Here is a 20,719-nt window from a genome sequence, read left to right on the forward strand (position 1 = left end):
TTGTTTTGACTGTGTGCGTTTCGCGTTATGGCTGTCCGCCGCCGAAGGGCTTCTCCGCTTCTCCCCCCCCCCCCCCCCCCATCCCTCCTCCTCTTGAACGGCAGCTATACCCACCGATGTAGTGTATAAGTAAGATGGTATTTGCGTGCGGGATATTACACGGTGGTTTCGGAGTGAAGACAGCTTACTTAGTGAGGCGGGAGAACTGCCGAAGGGGGAACTCATAGGGGGCTCTCGCCAGCTATATACGACACGGATTGGCTGTCGGTAGCTTCTACTATGCCCATGGACAAATAAAGGGTAACTATTCGAGAAATTTGCTTGCTTTTAAGTGTATGAAAGGCTAACAAATAATAGACGAAACGGCAGCCGCTACACGTTCCAAGGTCATCTGTCGGTGCTGAGAAAGTGACAGATCTCCCATGTCCCATCAAGTGTTGTCATCGTTGTCCGCGTCAAGGTGGTGTCATCGTCAACTGCCCCATCACTTTATGTATTAGAATTAGAAATTCATTTACCTTGATTAGTTTGTGTTATTTGTTTCTAAGAGCGGAGTGCGTCCGTCTTGCAACCCTGACTGACCTCTCTCAACACTTAAAAACAACAACAACCCTGACAACAACTCATTACATAAGAATAATAATCATGTTTTGGGCATCATTTTCTTTAAAATTCCAGACTTGCATCACAAATGTCTAAAACTTGGACTTAGGTAATTTTATAAAGTGTTATGTTGCAGCTTGTGGCTATCCCCCACCCCCACGTTATTGCATATGTAGCATCCGGAGCAATCCATGTGCCTTACCGATGTTTTGTCCCAATATTGGCTGGATATTGGGCCGCAACAATCCATGTACCCTCCCAAAGAGCATAACATCTTGGCCGAGTATTTCCTGGCTATTGCCAATACCAATGTAGGTACAAGATTGCACCAGTATTGCAAGTGGCGGGCCAATACGTTGTGCCGCTTGGGCCGTTGCCAACAGAGCATGTCCAGAAAATTGGGTCGCTAGATCGGGGACAGTTCGAGTTCTGAAATACACGATACCAAAGTAATACTGCATTAACATTTACGCACAAAATATTACGTCATTTTTTAGCTCGCTCGCTCGCTCGCGAGTGGATGCACATCTGACAGTCATAGTAAGAGAGATTCTGTATACCTGGGGGGGTGCGCGGGAGCCTCGGGGTCAACCACCCCTTTGGGGGTTGTTGGTGCAATTTTGCAAGCGTCCACGTCACAGACACTACCACCGGCGGCCCCTTTCCCTCTGTTATTGGCCGTCCTCAGCTGCACGAGGCTCCAGGTTTGGGTTTGGGGGCCACAGCCTCACGCAGAGGTGGCGAGCGTCATCCAAAATAGCAACCAGGCCGGGCGTTTGGCTCGAGCCCCGGCAAAAGGATCCGGTTACCGCAGACGGCAACGCACAAGGTGAACGGGGGGAGCTCCAGTTGGGAGTTTCCTCCTCCTCCTCCTCCTCCTACTCCCTCTCCCTCTCCCTGCAACAGCACGTGGCCGGCACGCGATATCTGCCGCCTATTCGTATTAAACGGTTTCCGCAGTTACAATTCGTTAACGGCGGAGCGGCCCACTGCTTTGCGCAGGCTGTTGACCTTAGCGTGGTCTACGAAGCAGTTTTTTCCCCCATCTGTGGTGCCTGTAAAGCTGCCTTTGCAGCAGTAAGATGGAGCGCAAGGAGAAGTGTGACTCACGAAAGGGAGGAACTGTGTCGTGAAATGCACCCTGGGTATAGTAATGAGAAGAAGTAATGTTAGTCGGATAACGGGAATGCAAGTCACTATACGCGAAGAAACAACATACAAAAGAAAGGATTGTGCACGAGGGTATGGCAGGATGTATTTATTTATTTAGAATACTGTTGGCCCAAGGGGCCGTTACAGGAGTGAAGACAAAACAGACAATACACAGCGATTGCTTAAATACTTAAATACAGAGCAATATGAAATGTACAATACCCAAATAAATGTATGAATTAAAAGCAATTATTTTAACAAGGAGGAGATATGGTCAAGAAATGCATAAATAATCAAAGAATGTATACTCAGAAGAGGAAAGGTTCTGTCTAAAAAAAAAATGTACGTGTCTGAATCTGCTGGGATCAACAGCAATTATCTTCAGACCTTTGGACACGTAGTAGTAATTTTAATTAAGAGAAATTCAATTTTGTGAATTGATCTCTCCGCAATCTGTCAACTTAAAGCAGCGTTTTGTCTGCCAGAATCAGGGAAGCCCATTGCAGATTCCCCCCCCCCCCCGCCATCACCCACAAAATGCTCTGCCCAGTTATTAAGAAAAAAAAAAAAGAAAAGGAAAGGTCAGCCAGACGGAGGTCGGCTCGCTATTCCGGCCAGGGTAACGCTATAGGGGCAGAATGAGAAGGACCTAGAATTGCTCCTTCAGTTTTCTGCTCCGTGCTCCTATACGGCAGCAAGGTACTTTAAACGCTCTAATTCCACAGTTCAACTCGAATTTTTTTTTTAATTTTCTTTTACAGATGTAACAAAATTACTCGTAATAAAGTGGCAAAGGTTCTCCGAAGATTGGTGGTTTGCCACATGCTTTTTATTCAGGCTTCTTTGTGATATGTTAGGTGAAACGCCCTCACAAAACACCTCCATCAATTAACGCGCACTTACGACGGAGGTAACCTCTGTGCTTTAATTAACACTATAACTTCCACAGACTCGCGGGGAGATGGATATGGCTGCACTAAAGAGGTCCTCTTTCGGAGTTCTTAAACGCCTTCATGGCTGGTGAGGTGTCGCCAGTCGTCTGGCGCTGTATTTCAGAGCATCACCGAAGCACCCGGAGAGTCCCCGAAAATACGAGCTCCGTTCTCATTCATCAATGCTCAACAGTTGCCGTTTCGGGAACGCACACGCAGAAAAAAAAAAAGCGTGGGATGTTATTCGTCACCGGGCAGCTGGCTGCTCCGGTGACGACCTACCACCCTGACCCCGTGGACAAACAATGCTCGTCCGTGTTCACGCTGTCGGACAGCCCCTGTCCACCACCCCATTACACCCCGTTTGATTATCACCGCGAAACAAACATGGCTATGTCGGCAACCATGGCTGTGTACGGATGTGAGCAGATGTGGAGGCTACAGTATAGGAACGCCTGCGTCCTGGTTGGGCTTCGGAGGGCATGTGTACTGACATCTATCTGCAGGACAATCCATGGAGAACCTGCGATGACATAGCCGGGGGGGGGGGGGGGGGGGGGGTGAGGCACGAACCCTCCAACTCCCTGTGTTCAACGTGACCTTTGAGCTACCACAACGAGATGTTTTGTCCATACCCGGTGATGTGGCCGATTTATGGCTTCCATTTGGGAGTAACTGCAGCTAAATACGTCTGTTCGAAACATAATTTTAACTTGTTACTTACGGGCCGGTGACGTAGTTTCACGTACTGTAACCTTACGGGTAATAACCTGCGGACTGCAAGTTGAGAAATGTTTCCTACGCTATATTGACTGGATTGACTTGGATTCGGATAAAATATGGAGATTGTGACTCCACAAGTGCGGAGCCGGTTACTGGCTATTGACTGGCTTGGTTTGCGGGTGATGTGGAGTCACAATCTCCATATTTTATCCGAATCCAAGTCAATCCAGTCAATATTCATATCTGTGTCTATAGGCGTAATAGATGCTTCCGTAAAACGATGTTGACTGACTGCAGGCAGAACTGGAGTTACAAAATGCACACCCTAGTCGATGAAAGACTTCCTTACACCTCTTGACCGGCATTTTCCTGAAACGTCTTCTTTTCTTTTTGTCTTCGCTGCATAAGGTAAACTTCTTTGAGATTCTGATTCACGGCCTCGCAACGGAGGCGTTCAATTCGTTCAGATGCTTTCACTTCATTATAACAGTGGATCGCTCCATACTGCCTATGTGCAAATAGAGCGCTAAAACAATGCAACCGCTGCCATTTAGCGGGGCTTTAGAAGAATTTACGATGTTCGTCATCTGGTTACGCTTCATATTTTCTTCAATTGGATTCAATTCGAAGCTTCTTCGACATCCCTCAACATGCATTGTCGTAATGTCGTTATCTGTCCTCGGTAATGTCGTTATCTGTCCGAGCAAAAATGTTCAGCACTTTTCTTCCGCTATGTAGAAACAGCCAAGAATAGGTTCGAGAGTATACTCCATAGCTCCTACGTACAAGGTGCAAATCCAATTCGTCACGGCGCCTCGTTTCAAATCACATAAAACACGCATATAGCTTACCAGGGGGCGCAAGCGCTGTCAACAATGGCCGACCACGTTCACGCGAAGCGAAACCGTGCGAAGCCTTCCGCGTGTACTGAGGGTGAAACCTTGACAAGACGAAAGTGTGGATCATGTGTAGTTTAGCGGTTAATTTGCGGGATTAAAAGGCGGGGAGGTGGACAGGCCATTATGGAGGAGCTTGTTTCGGGGTTGAACGTTTTTCTCGCCGAAGAGGGAAAGCACAAAAAGCTTGCTTGTTGAAACATTCTTGCAGGCCGTTTTGCAGTGGGCCTTGCAGCCTGTAGTGACCTTGACATTGGGAAATGGAAATCAATTATAGAATTTTGACAGAGGCACCTATACGTGCTTGTTCTTTTTTTTTTTTTTCTTCTTCTTCTTTGTGTGCAATGGAATATTCTGTGAAGGTCAATGACACGCAACAATATGCGACACCGTCATGTACATCAGGCTATGAACCGTACCGTAATTAACGTCACCACTTGAGGGTCTTTCATTTTCTCTTTTCTTGTCGTCAGCATATCAGTGCATGTTTTCTAGAGTTGAACTGGGTGTGCTGTTGGTTGGCCGAGGATTTTTGGTTGTATGTATTGTTTGGATTTTACGAAGTTTACTATCATGATGTCACTCGCAAGGGGGGAGCCATAGTCGCAGGCGGACCTGCCGCCGTAGCGTATAGCTCTTCCTCTGTTCTGGCTAACACAACCCTCACTAACGTTTACTTAGGTGTTACAGATGAAAACAGTCACCTCCTATTTACCTATTTTACACGAGGATGGCATCCATCTGCCTTCAAGACGACCTCACTTTCATCCCATTCACCGTTCATTTGGTTCCTGCATGTGTGTTTTTGCACTGTGTAAATACTATTAACACAATGTCCTCGTAGTCTTCATACTTTCGTGGTTAACAAGTCTTCCAAACAGCATCTGACAGCGAACAGAAACCTGAACCAAACCTCGCCGCACTTACGGCAGTCATCGTCAGTCGCCATTGGGTCTCGTGTTCGCAGTGTGCATAGCAGCACCTTGAACTTGTAATTTTAAAACCGCCCAGGAATAAACACCCAGACTGTGACTAGCAGAGGTGGGTTTCGGGTCACTTGCCAACTACCGCTGTGCAGTGCAACCATGCATTCTCGGTCGCTGCGCTGTTGCGTTCTCTAGCGGTGCACAGTACTTACGTTTTTAGTTTCGCTTCTCGCCAGGGGACCGTGCTTCTGCAATGTCCTGGAGGTCTTTCACTTCTATGTCTCTGTGCGGTTGTAAATGCTCAGTTTTCGGAACTCCGTGTATTCAGGAAAAACGCAGATTCATTTATTTGCCGTTTAATGGCGCAAGGACAGCAGAATTCACACTGCGCAATTCACACTGCGCAAAGGCCATGATAAAATATGGATATGGCGATTTTCCTGAAATGGGTTATGTTCACGCAAAGTCTCAAATGTTTGCGAAGTGTGAAATTCTGTAACCAACCCGGGCTGCCCAATTCTCAAGAAAACACGCTGTCGGAGTAGCCGCCGATCTACCACGACAAGCTGTTTCTGTCTTGAGTCAGTGTTGGAGAAAGCCCGAGAGATAACGTGGACACCAATATCTTAATCAGTTCTCCATACGCTTTTGGCGCAGTCAGCGTGGACGATTAGCAGTTCCTTTGGCGGCTAAGCGAGTACGAGACGACGATGTCATAGTATATCAGCACACTTTTATAGCAGCATCGTACACCGCCTTTGCGTACGTAGGGGATAGCGTTAGGGGCTCTGCGCACGCGCAAAACACAGAGATACCGCCGGGCTGTCCCTTGCGTACGCAAAGGCGATGACGTACGGTGCACTAATGTTTCGCCCGCTAGCTGCATGCTAATAATAGCCGGTCCTATATTTTGTGATCACCCTCTCTGCATTTTTTTTTCTTTTTTGTCGTGTTCCTCCTTATTAATATAATAGAAACAAAAGCAAGCGAAAGAAAACGTCCCCGTGTGTTGGAACTGGCCACAACACAACGGCAATAGCGTCGGGACGTGGAGAAGCCTCGCGATGCAGCTAGACAGTTGGCTATGCCGTTGCCTGGCGAAGGTCGCGCAACCCGGCCGATTAGCAGTTTGTCGTCCTTGGCGCTTACACGTTTTTTCAAGAGTCACACGTTCGGGCAAGCGTTGGAGACGACAACACGCTCGTGCACCTCCAGGACTTGCGACATCTCGCGCTGCAGGCAGAGGATATATAGGGGAGTGTGTAACTGGTTACAGGCAGGAGTTTACTGCGGGGAAGGGGGTGGTGGTAGGTAGCTTGTCTTGTGTAACGGACCGTTCGCATTCACAAACGACACACCCACCGCTGTCGCTTTCTTTCGTTCGACTAATACGTTTTCCGTTCGATACTGTGGCGTTTTGTTCGATTTACGCGTATATGTTTCGTTGGTTTGACGCGCTTAGATCGATTAATGCGTAGCGTTCTATTAAAGCGTTTTGTTCGATTAATGCGTTTCGTTCATACGCAATGCTCTGTGTCACTGTGGATAACATGTGTTGGTTCCGACTGCGAGGTGGCTCACGACCCGGCACCCCCTCTGCCGCCCCCGTTCCCTGTGAAGTCGGCCCAATACGCTTGATTCCTCACCCGAGCAGCATGATGAGGCTGCGCGGCAGGCAGCTCGCTTCAAAAACACGTATCGAGAGAGAGCGATGGGGAAGATAGGGTAGTGAATCAGTAATTTACAACATCTGAATGTTGATTTGGGTACTCTGTCAGAACTCGGGTGTTGTTAGACGTTCCTAATATTCTTTAGTCTTTTTCTTTTTTGTTTTTGTTTGAGTTTGATTATAGAAAAAGAAAACGGAAGATATTGAATTCGTCACTGACGAATTCTGCTACTCGCACAAAGGAAATGAAATGAATGAAAGGAGAAAGAAAACTGAAAAGATGAAAAGGAAAAAATAGAAAGACATCACCCCTCCCAGTCACCGAACTGTACGTGCATATGCGTAGCTACATCCCCTAGAAGTGAGCTGAAGTGCGTTTTTTTGTTTTTGTTTTTTTCCTTGTGAATACTCCTTTGCCGTGGAAATCCGCATTTGATATGTGCGACGCACAGCACAGCATCATTCACAGGGGCATCATTAGGTTGCAATCCTGCATTGCGCATCCGTGTGCACATCCGAGTTCCACGCCCATCCCTCTCGGTGGCCCACATAAACACGAGGTCTTGCCCGCGTGTCGGCGTCGGCGGTGTTTTGATGACACCTGCAAACCCTGACACAACTTCTTCCCGAAACTTCTTTCACTTCCTGCCTTTGTTTTGGAATGCACGCTGTCGTAAAGTAACCGTGCCGATGCTTGGCTGATTCACTTTCAGAAGTAATGCAACAAGACCACCAGCGGACGCTTTCTAAATATAAGTGCTCGCTTATTTTTTCAATCGATCAACGCAGTGACTGGATGATCTCACGGTGTTTCACAACAACTCGTAAAGATGAGCCGAGAGGAAATGAAACTTTCTCACAATGTGCTTTTCGGAGGTTGGCCTCTAAAAGAAAAGTGAGTCGATGGCGCAGTTGATGATGCCGGATAAAGTGTGGGGGGATCTTTCGGAGGCGATAAATGCGAGTTTCCGTTAGATCTCACAGCTACCGAGAGTTTGCAGACGTGTTGATGTTCCTCTGAATACTCCAGCGGAAGATGCGCAAGTCATATGCTCTTCTATAACCGTGGAGAATATCCTGCGGCTCAGCCACAATATATTTCGTAGCAGACGACAGGACCGATGGTATCATCTGCTACGTGCGCAGTACGGCAATCCTGAAATTCCGGCGCTGTGCGATTACTCAACACTGGCTGTGCATAAGACGCGGCGGAACGTTTAGCCTTTTCTTCCACTAGAATATTCCGTGTGAATATACAGTCACCGCAGTTCATGGCGTTGGGGAAACCCACTTCGTCGTCGTAGCCCTTCGCAATACTTTTCCTTTGGCCAATTACGTCGTATGCTGCGCTTAGCCGCAACATTGCATTGCTTATCCATACATTAAGCGATCTCCCGCGGCATAATGGTTAAGATGATCGCTTTCCACGACGAGACTGGGAGGTGACACGGGTTCGAATCATGTCACCGGCTATGCTGTCTGAGGTTTTCCCTGGGTTTTCCGAAGACTTTCGAGACGAATGTCGGCACAGTTCCCCCTGAAGTCTGCCCAGGACGCATACTAACCCCCCTGTCCCCCACTCCTTCCTGCTGTTCTCTCACCATCTGCCCACGTCTGTACGCCGCTCATAGCCCCAGTTGCTTCGCGGCGCTAACACAAATTTTTTAAAAATTATTACATTAAGCGACCTGAAAATCTTGAGAACGCCAAAAGGAGAGAAGGTGTCAGTCACATACTACAACAACAACACATTCATGTGGTGACGCCGAGTGAGGTAATTTACCGCTCAATTTGCGGTTCACCTCCTCGGGGCACACTCGTTGGTATGACACATGACATGATGAAGTGGTATGGATGATTGGATGATGGGTGGACAATGATGTCACATCCTTGTCCTTCATAAGATGCGAAGCCGCATAGAAGGCACAATATGAGTCCTTCCTACTAAAGAATATAAAGGAGACCAATGTCCCCCCCCAGTAAACCTATATCCCCCCCCCCAGTGTCCCTGAGAGTCCACGGAAAGAAAGGCAACAACAACAGACGAGATGTTTCACCGCAATACCTCACTGCATAGTGGGTTAATATGAGTGGGATGGCGATGAAAAAGATAAGACATATACACGCGCACACACATGACAGTGCACATCGCAAATGAGATACTACTACACATGCGGGGGCGTTGTGGCTGCCGGTAGTAGTAGTTGATCCAGTTGACCACACGTGATGTAGTACGATCAAGTGCCATAGATCACATCTCCGCACTCATGCAAGGGACTCTGAGGTTAGCAGAGTTCAAGAAGACCGGTAGACGTCATGATTAGAGCAAGGGCCCAAGACTGTGGCAAGGCCGAACGGCTTGCTATTGATGCAGGTCAGTTGGGACTGCATGCTCTCTCCGAACTGTATACATGGCACTCGACGAGGACGTGTGAAAGATTTGCCAACCATGCAGCAGTTGGAACAGAAGCTAGTTGAGGCGTACCTATGATCGGTGTCTGAATTGCAGAGTGAAAAGCCACATCGAGGCGAAGTCTGTCCAGAATGGAGGAGAGACAGCGGTGCAAACGGCCTAGGAGTGAAAACAACAAAGTCATGGACCCACGGGGTACAACAAGGACCCGTCAAAAATGGCAGTGGATGACACTGCTGCGTGATGTTGGGCCAGATACCTAGAACCCATGGCCAACGGATAGCATATAGTGTCGTCATGTTACTGAGTTCCTAGCAATTCCTTTGTTGTGTTGGTAGGCGCGGGAAGATAAAAATGTACGTTCACTTTCGAACGTTTGCTATGTATATGTATATATATATATATATATATCATTTTTTATTTTATTTTTTCACGAGCAAGACTTGATAGAAAACGAAGGAAACGGTAAACAGCACGGTACCAGAAGTATGCAGCCGACCTTTGCGCGGTATACTGGGAGATTACAGACCTGTGTTTGTATGCGATAACATACATTCTTCGGCGCCTTTTTGACGGCGCTCAGAAGCTTTCGCTTGTGTGCTCAATACGCTGCTGTCAAAGAATGTCTCGAGATTCCTATTAAGACTCGGGAAAACATGATTTCAATAACTGAGGGACATTCTCACTGAAGCAATGGTTCGTCTTCGGCTGGAAAAGCTCAGTGGACAAGCAAGGACGTAGCTTTAGACAATACCAATAAATATTCCATAGTTCGTCTCTTGGTGTCCGCCCATTTCATCGAACGTCTTTTCGTCGAACGCCGTTTCACCGACGCCTGACCAAGGTTAGGTCAGGAGAGCCTTTTACGTATTTCACACGTTGCCGCAAGAAGAAGCGGCGGCCACCGATTCGATGAAACGGCGTTAGATGAAACGTCAATTTTCGACGAAATGGCGTTCGATGAAATGTCACGGAACCTCATCTCTCACATGCTGAACATTGGTTGTGTCCCTTTTAACATTGAGCGTAATTGCGCACAAACGTGTGAGTCTTGTGTCCTACGTATTATTCCCCTTTAATGGCGTCCAAACCAATAACAGCTTAGCACATCGACACCGAAAACGGGCCGCAGAACCTTTTGTGTCAGAAATTCTAACGCCGTACGAACGTTTTTTTAAAAGAACACATGAAAACCTATTGCAACGTGTTGCCCGCCTGCCTATATACTGCGAGCGCCGTACGCTTTTTTCAAAACCTTTAACCTGTTTCTCAACATTGTTTGACAGGTGCATTCGAACAACCGTTACTAATCACCGGCGAAACCCTCAAGGTTTCATCAATGAATGGAGCGCGGACCGAGGATAGATGCATCCCGATGGTGCATCCTGAAATAGAAGCCACGCAATTACACGTATAGAAATAATCCCTCCTTTTGTCATAGACATCACCAGAGAAAGTTTGCTTTCAGCGAGAAGGTCACTAATGCGTCTTTCTTGAAATTGATCAATAGCTATCCGAGTGGAGGAAGTACCGGCTTTCGAGGTCGCCAATTTGACCCTGAAATTTACTCCCCCAGCCCACCGCAAATTAGTCCCCAAAGTTCATTTAGTCCCATAAAGGACTAACGGTTTCCCCCAAAGGGCCAAAATTACTCTTTCGTTTCCTTAAATTGTGTCCAGGTTTGTACACACATCAAACTGCTTGGCGTACTAGGGAAGAAGGAAAAACACTTCACAGGTGTCAGGCTTTTACAACCCTCCTTTACAAGGGAAGTGTGACCGTTTGTGTGTGTGTTGCCACTATTATTGACTAAAAAAATCCAAGTGTAATTTATTTTCTATTTAAGGGTTTACGATGGATATTATTGGAGATTTTTATTTTTTTGAAAGCTTGAAAAACGAGCAAAGAAGCGACATGAAGCATAATTACTGCAATGAGATCAAGAATAAAAAGTCGCGTATATTGCATTATATTGACCATATCATCATCATATATTCGTTGTTATTTGTTGCTACATTGACTTTGTAATAGCTTACGCACGTAGGTAAGCAATGAGTTGTGTGCAATGCCTCCTCGCTCGAGCGGGACTCTACAAGGTGGCACAATGACAAAAGTATGTTTTCCAAAGCCCCTCTTTAAAAGACGAACGCATTGTGAACTGAGAGCAACTGTATCCTGAAGCTCTGTGCTGCTCCGCACAGCGTATAGATGAAACGGGCTTACCGACAATGACGGGGCCCATAGGGCTAGCACATTGTCGGAAAGGACCACCGAACGGTCAGTTGACAGGGTTAACGAAAAAAAAAAAGTGACAGAAAGAGAGAGATATATATGCCGTGCGGGTCGGAGAGGTATTGTTGTGTGCGCGGCTCTAAGAATTCAGCTCGCTGCCACCACGGGCGGCCGATCGGTTTTTCTCAAAGGACCGGAGGTGGTGAAACTTTTGCGACAATCTGTGAAGATTGGGAAGGCTCACAATCTATTAGCAGCGCCGATTATGCTGTGTGGGAGGGGGGGGGGAACGCCCCCCCCCCCGACCGGCGGTGCTGAGCCCTGCTAATGGAGTGGGAGCCATCGATGCAGGCAGTGGTATGGTGGTAAGCAACAATGTGACGGTCATATTTGCGGGGCACTTTGTCAATGATTACATTTCATTTGCATGGCGGGTCTATTTATATACAGTCAAACTCCTTTATAGCGAACACCTTTTTAACGAAAATACCTCTACAGCAAATTTTTTTTGCGGTCCCGCTGGAGCCTATAGGTCCAATAATAGACATCCTTTTTAACGATAATACCTTTATTGCGAATTTTGTTTGCTGTCCCCTGAGTTTCGTTGTAAAGGAGTTTGACTGTATTTTAATTACCTTCAAAGCATGCAGCAGCTAAGGATTGCTAGGTTGCTGCCATTGAAGTGGTTACTCCGGCTCACTTCTACGCCACTAAAAGGTGGTTAGTACAGCACAGCAGGATCTCCAAGGGTCATCGTATACGGTCTCGTACTGACACCGTGCGTCAAACCCTTTTGTTCGCATCGATGTCTAGGAAATATTTTATCGTGGCACCGAACGCCCTATATTTATTGACTGATTATCTAATGCATGCTTGCTCGCAGTCGTTTTAAATGCGTCGCATCTTAGGTTGGCACCTTCGTTTTATATATTTTTTTTTACCCTACGTTAATTGAACGCCACTTATTCCCAACTGCTGCGTTTGACATTTTTATAGGTGAGGCCTGTCGTAGTTGTTTGTAGAATTTGCCACTAGGGGTCTCACCTCGCGACCTCCGGCGTAATCGCATATTAGTGTATATCGAGCTTTGTTTCTTGATTAATCGTTCAGATTACACTACCCGGACAAAAGCACCAGTCTTCGAGTGCGAGCTCGTATTTATAAAGATTGGCATTAGGATAATGCTATACTACCAGATGATATACAGCAGACACTTGACATTGTCTGCTTCCAGTGTGGCTGTACAGTCGATGAACACAGTGTAGCCTCTACAAGGGTGGCTAATAACTGTATATGACCATCCGCACTATAGCTAGAGCCAACAAAATCTACAATGCAATGCGATGCAGTGCAGTGCAGTTCTAGGGAAGTTAGACAGCGCGAATACGAAGAAGGACAATGTATACACCAAAGGCACGCACAGACCATCTCCGATCAGCATTGTTCGCATCCGTCAGTCAATTCCGTTCCGCACGATTTGCAATCCGTGTATTTCGTGCAGAGAAGCTGTTCTTTGCACGGAGCCGCCACTAACTTCAACCGGCAGCCGCGCGGAAGATCGGAACCCTGACCCCCCGCCCGTAATGACTTCCTTACGGGTAACTATCTTCTGTATCCTATTGCTTTATTGCGTCGAGCTTTTTTTTACTGCCACCAGAACGAGTTCGCGCGCAATTTAGCGCGGTCTACTTTTCGCGTCAAGAAATCGACGACGAATCGCGAATGAGGGAATCGGACGAACGTGAATCTCTCACTCCCTCCCTCTCTCTCTCTCTCTCTCTCTTTATTCCCCCCCGAGAGCATTGACAGCCCGTGAAGGTAAACACAACGGTCACGTGGTTCTTTCTAGGCGGTTGCCAACAGTTGGCAAGAAAGACGCGGTCAAAGAAAAAAAAACAAAAAAAAAAACGAACTATAGTGAGAAGGCCGCGATATGTACGGCTCGGGACAAAAATAAGATGCCGAACAGGAAAGTCCGCTTTTTAATGCGGCCGAATCCGGCAGACAGTATGACGCCGCTGCTTGGGTTGGCAACTATGGACCAATTTGTCTGCGATGTCTTCGAAAGGCATGTCCTGTTCTTCCGGTGTCTTCTTGTGGTACATAACTGAGGCTATATACCGCGACACGTTCGACGTGCCGTCTGCTCCGACCACTTTAAAAAAAATGTTCCTCAAAATGCTCGTTGTCGTCTGCTTCAGATCACCTTAGGAACATCGTATGGGACCTGCCAGTGAGCACCACCTGGTGGTGCGCAGACCTGAACGAATTTCTGTTCCTACTTGTCAATCAACTACTCTTTTCCAAATGTCAACTTCCTTCGTGTATTAATACATTAGTTTATTTTCACAAAGTGTTTCTTCTTTTTTTTTCTTTTTTTCCTTTTTGCGATCTCTGTCACCGAGTGCCTTCGAAGCGGAAACCGCATACAGAACACTGGATGCATGTATAATGATGATGCCCGAGGAAGTTCGCCACATTTTTATATTTCAATCAATTATCAATCAGTCAGTGAGGGGGTTTGCGACTTAATTTCTTGCTCGGTACCCCAGGGTACACACTATATATGAAATATTATGATATATATATATCATGATATGAAATATTGAATATTGGAATATTGTGGTGACGCTCGAATAATGGCACTACAAGCTTCTCCCTTCTGCGATATGTCCGTGTAAAGAGGCGCGTAAGTCAGAAATGAGTTCAGTCTTGCTCAATGGTGTACGGGATACCACTGTCTCATGGGAATTCCAGGAAGAAAAGTGATATAATATTGCACCAGGGCAAGGGACTTAGCACCGCTCCCAACGTGAACGAGGGCGTCATTAGTTTTAGTCATCCGGTCTCGCTGCGCCTCTCTTGTACTATAAATAATATATAGTGTGTTGTCTGTAAGCTTTCGCTCTTTTTTTGTGTGTGTGTGTGCTTTTCTTTTTTATTCGTGACCAAAGGAAGAGGTCCCCTTGTAACAGAAGTTGGATGGAGATGGACTCTTTCAAAAAAACAAACCTATCGCTGTTTCTCTCTCGATGTGGAGGAACACTGGACGAACACCCAGACGCCACATATACGGTACCATGATTCGAACCCGGGTGACCTCCAAGTGAAGGAAGTCCTCCAAGTCTTGGCGAGTCGCTTCGCAATCTGTAGTTTAGATTGCTTGTCCGCATTTAAGAAAACTAACATCACGAACAAACATTCCGCTGTCGCTTCTCCTATACCTTCTTCCAAGCAGGGGGGAGGGGGGGGGGGGGGAGGGGTTCATGCATACTGCATGAATCTTTGCGGCATCTCAACATGAAAATGCTAACAACGCTGCAGCAATGTGTGAAGGCCCGTTCCAGGGCCCCACTGACTGTCAAACATAGCGGGGCGGGAGTCTGGTTTCTCGAGCGTGTAGTGCCGCATCCCATTGTCATTCCAGCCCCGGTGGCCCTCTGCCAACCTCGTTTCTCGAGCAAGTTGATGAAGACCTCCTCACGCAAAAGACGATTTGGGAAGCGTTTGGAGCCAGCGACATGAGGAGAGTATATAGTCTGAGAAATTCAATTGGCTATCACCTATAAGAAACGAGTGAACTATATGGTATCATATGGAACGCCGGTGCGCTTTCGTGTAGGGCTAACAACCGTGTATGGGTCTTTGCGGGGCACCACGTGACAACGCCGCCGCCACGTGATCGCCGGACTGTGTTTGCTGTACGCTGAACTTGTATAACCACCATAGTGACCAGATCGCCAAAGTGACCGTAGTGACCAAGGACCAGATCACGTGGCGGCTTAGTGGTTAGCGCGCTGGTCATGTCAAGTTTCAGACTGGGAGGTACCCGGGTTCGAATCCCGGTGCCGGCTGTGCTGTCTAGGGTTTTTCCTGGTTTTCCTCAGACGCTGTCAGACATATATATTTCGGCACAGTTCCCTTAGAAGTCAGCCCAGGACACACATTCCCCCAGAGCGTTGGTTGTGACGCGTTGCCCACCTCTGTGAGGCCGAGTAAGTGAGTACGGAGTAGACGCAACCTTGGAAGTCCTACAACCTTCTTAGTGACTTCTTTCTTTCTTCATTCAATGATACCATGCAGTTTCTTAGCAACTCCCTCCCCAGAACTCCCTAAAAGCCCCCTTCGACCCCTCTTCCCTCAGGGAAAAAAGGAAGGAAAAGAAAAAAAAATGCCAGAAAGGCCAAAAAAAGCTCCGAAATCAGAAAATACGTGTGTCATACCCACCCCAGAGAAGTCGAACCTCCCGAGATGAAATGACGAATCTCTGAATGATACTGCTGCCACTCTATATGACGGCACGGACAGACACAGATCCATGAAGCTGTAAAGTGGGTGTTACCTAGTTTAACCCAAAAAACACGAAGTTCTATACACTCTAAAAACAGAACTTCACCGCATAGCACGCTCTGCGCCAACCATTGCTACGAATGATAGGGTTCAATCAATCAATCAAATAGAGTTTATTGTTGATCCAACAATATGCATACAGTGAGTATACAGATGGAAGTCCTATAGTAAGTCATAGTAGGAAAACTACTAGGGTTATCGCTTCTGATTCGAAGAGACAAGGAGACGTACGCCTTTTTGTGGTCAATTATCATATTGGCGCGAGACCCTGACTGGGGACGCCAGTGTGCCGCTTCTTGGTGGTGATCCTCGTTTCGGTTTCGTTTCTGTTACTTACAGTAAAAACTGTCATATTGGAATGCAAATGCGATTTACTTGGAACACATATGTCGCTTTCGTCATGAACCACCAGAAAATATCAACGCTGGACAGCCTCTTACACGTGCAATGCCTTGTGCTAATACTGCTCGGGGACATCCCCACGACACGGTTCGTTCAGTGAACACCAGGGGGCGGCTCCCACACTTCTCGGCGCCAAAGTCCAAATTGACAAAAAAAGGCGTACGCCCCGCTCACTCTTTCGAATCAGAAGCGATAACCCTATCATTCGTGGCAATGGTTTACGCGGAGCGTGCTATGGGGTGAAGTTCTGTTTTTGGAGTGTAATTATACTCCGCAGTACATCGCGTCTAGTTAGTTTCTAATTTCAGCCGTTCCGGTCTCGATCCACGGAAGATGCGTCGATCCTCGTCTATTAGTCACCCTCCACAATTAGATCCCAACGTAAAGAACCGTGAAAATTCTGCGGCTATTTGCAGTTTCGCAGCTTTAAGGTGCTGCGCAGGCGCCGAAAGAGCTCTTTTTCTTGTACCGAGATAAAAACGAGAGTGCAAAAAGCGAGCACACATTCTTGACGGGTTAGCCCTCGACGGCAAAAGAGAGTAACCAAGTGGCTCTAAACATAACATAATGGCTTTTTGATGGACGCGGACGCCGTAAAGCCAGCGCCGACGGAACTGAATAAACTTCCGCAACTTTTTCGCCGCTGACAGAGAGTAACGCTTCGCGCCCCCCCCCCCCTTTCTCACATGCACAGCCTTCTCACATACATACACTGCCAGCACGGCCTTGTTCTGTGCAATACCGGAGCGCTATAACAGTCGCAGTCTGTTAACTATACACTACTACTACACTAACAATACGACAGTTTGTCTCTGCGCATGCGAGAGGGTAAAACTGTAAAGAAACCACGAGACGAGGTGTCTCTCCACTCACACCAACCCCTTATTTGGGGAAGGGACCAATGAAGTCGCTCCACGGGCAACAGGGGAGAGAGGGGAAGTGGCGAGCTGCGCAGACAGCTGACGTGCTTGCACAGCGTATTGCAAATGAGTGTATCGCGTATTAGCGACATTTTTGAGCGCGAAGTGGAATCTTACACAAACCGCCTGGGTGGCGCAGTGGTCAGCAACAGTGTCAAGCTTACGCACAAGGTGCCGAGCCATGCAAGGCTCCTTGCGGAGGAAACTTACTTACGTAGGCTGCGACACCCACCCTCAGTGATTTTGTCATTAGTGGGGAGAACAAACAAGGGATCCCAACGTCTGCAGGACGGACAGCGCAAAACTGTAGCCGCCAACGACAGGTAGAACTTTTCTTAGCGCCCCCCCCCCCCCCCCCCCGCCGCATGTAGTTAACGGACTAGATTTCTTTTCCTTCTTAAGTTGAACACGTGTATAGCATCGATCGAAAGTCACCGTGGGCAAGTGACGTTAGTTTAGCGGCTAACTAAACCTCTAAAGATCCAATACGCGACACTCCGATAGCACATTCGCTTATGCACGCTAACGAAGTGCTGGCAACTGTTCGTGACGATACATGTCTAATGCAGTCCAGTGTCGGTTTATTCTCCCCCACGCGGAGCACCACCTAGTGCCGTGCCATTGATAGTCCTGGAGGTCATGTTCGCATATTCGACCTTGTTTGCTGAATATACGCCCAGTCCGGCTCCCGTTGACACATCCTTCGCTTGCATCATCTAGGGCCAGCCTGGTATATGGCACGGTAAGCAAGTATGCCTGACCATATGTGTGCATATGGGACGAGGATCCACATGTGCCATCTAGTACTGCAGAAGTATGATGCTCTCCGTCATCAGTCTTTGTAATTGAGCATCGGCCGGTAGTAGCAGTACTCATGCACCAGGGCCCTACTGAACTGTGCGATCCTTTTCATAGTTTCCAGCCTAATAGGGATTAGCTACCATTGCTTCCTAACACGTGAGTAAAGAGTTTGCAGACAGTGAACCGCTGTGAACAGGTCATCATATGTAAACAAACGTCACCCCAAATAAACCAGCCCTTCATGTTCAAGTATGCTCAATGCATTCTTTTTTCTTTTTTTGCCTTGTGTGTGTGTGTGTGCATAACCTCCTTTTCTCCCCTCTCTTATATTCCCCCTCGTTTTTAATATGTCTCTGTAAACAAATTTCTCCTGTTCTTGGTCTATCCTTCAACGAGCTCACAGGAACCGTCAGAACCGCGCCGCATAATCCTCGCCACACACACACACCCAACTGAGTACCGTAGACTTCGTATGTAGCCGCCTTTCGTTGCCGTCACCACTGGCACGATGCCATTGGCCGGCAGCCCCATATGTGTGTACACAGAGCTTCGATACATACATCTTTACATTTCACGAGCCTCGTTTGGACAAAGTGAAATCCCTCGCCTAACAAGAAGGCGGAATATTGCATGCGGTATTTCCCCCTCCACCGCGGTGTCTACCGGTCCGGTTATGGAAGCGAGAGGAATTCCCTATAACCAAGGGGGGGCAAAGTAAAAAATAAATAAATAAAGAGGCAGCATGGAACCGCCCAAGCGCTGACTACTCTGGTGGTCAGGAAATGATACTAACCTCGCCTGGGAGAGAAGTAAATAAGCACGGAGGAGAGACGTCTTTTGATAGAGATAAAAAGTTCGGGGAAGGGCCCTAACAACCTAACAGGTTTTCGCCGATTGTTTCGCTGTGGCGAAATTTAGGAAGTGTCTTGATGGGGCGCCGAGGAAGAAGCGTTTTTCGCGGGTCCTTTCTGTCACCATGCCATAGTGTAAAATGAAGCGTAGGACAAACTTTGTTTTTTTTTAATGTGTTAGAGGGAAATTTAATATGACGTGTCTCAAAATAAAGTTGTTGTTGTTGTGTTAATGTGACGTGGTATTAACATGCACACAAGGGTCACAACGAGAACATGATAATAATAATAATAATAATAATGATAATAATAATAATAATAATAATAATATTAATAATAATGATGATGATGATGATGATGATGATGATGATGATGATGATGATGATATATTTCATGAACAAATACATGCGTCTCCAACAGGATGGCCTACGCCTGATGGCGTATGGGCCCTCCTTACCATCGGCAGACAGTAGCATTAATCTTGCCATGAATCTCTCTATTTATATAGAAGATAATAAACAAAACAAAAGGCAGAAAAAATACAAAAGAATGCAATACATACAACGTGGATTAAACTGCACAACAAGTTCAAGAAGCATACTTATGCCGACGTAGCACAATTCTATGCAGTAAAACAATATGAAAACAAAACATTCAAGAGACGTGCCTAGAAATTCAACACTTACATTATGCAATGGTCATTATTTGTACAGCAGCCATTTCTTAATATCTTAGTACGTACATAAATCCAGTATGAATAAGACTATGTACAGTTCAGTATGAATAAGATTATGCACAGTTCAGTATGAATAAGATTATGCACAGTTCAGTATGAATAAGATTATGCACAGTTCAGGATGAAGAAGATTATGCACAGTTCAGTATGAAGAAGACCATGCACATTCCAGTATGAAGAAGCCCATGCACATTCCAGTATTAACATTCCAACTATTATTAACATAAACAACCAGAGAATTTCCCTTAGTGATAGTATAGGTATAGAAAAAAAAATTCCGACGGATAAGTTGATAATGTCAAAAGGTCCACCGTCCAGTCGGTCAAGAGCAGCCTTCAATGATGTACGTTGACAGGCGTATCTATTGCAATGGATAAGGATGTGTGTTCTGTGTCCTCCTCAACGGCACGCATTAAGCAGTTCGAAATAACGAGGGAAAAAAGCATTGGCCTTCTTTCTTGCTTACTATTTGCGCACCGAACACACACAATAACGAAGCGCCCAGCTATAACGATGCCGCTTTATTCGAAGTTTTATGCAGTTCCGGCCGAAGAAATGCGTGCGTTTCGAATGGACCATTCGAATTGGTCACTCAGTCGACCCTGCTTACTGCGAACAGTGATCCGACACAGTTCCCTTAGAAGTCGGCCCAGGACGCACATTCCCCCGGGGCGTGAGTCGTGACGTTGCCCACATACGTGAGGCCGACAACGGCAAGCCCTATCACCACCGCCACCACCACCAGTGATCCGACGGAAGCTCGTATATCAAGTCCAGCTGACGTTTTCTCTTCTTTTTTTTTTCTGTATTTAATTTAAAAGGCTGCCAAGGTGCCCATGTTAATCATGTCTTTCCTTGCTTGACTACCCTTTAAAGACACCCGCGGCGTTCCCACGCGCCTCCCACTTCCACGCGTTTTAGCGGGACTTCAGTTTATATCGAACTAGCACTTATATCGAATTTCTTCCATGCCCCGTCGAGTTTAACGTATTTAGGGAAGGTAGGTACAAGGTATGATGACTAATGTAATGCATGAGCAGCTATGGCTATGCCGTGCCACGCTATAGGTGTGAATTACGAAATAAAGTGTAACTTAAAGGAGTTGCGACAGAT

General features: G+C 46.8%; 1 protein-coding gene across 4 annotated transcripts in view; it reads left to right on the forward strand.

The window, feature by feature from the left end:
* LOC135368336 (uncharacterized) overlaps nucleotides 1–20,719 on the forward strand; it is an 80,553-nt gene that overhangs the window by 22,219 nt on the left and 37,615 nt on the right. The window lies entirely within an intron of this gene.

The sequence above is a fragment of the Ornithodoros turicata genome, chromosome 9, assembly GCF_037126465.1.
Source record: "Ornithodoros turicata isolate Travis chromosome 9, ASM3712646v1, whole genome shotgun sequence".
NCBI lineage: Eukaryota > Metazoa > Arthropoda > Arachnida > Ixodida > Argasidae > Ornithodoros > Ornithodoros turicata.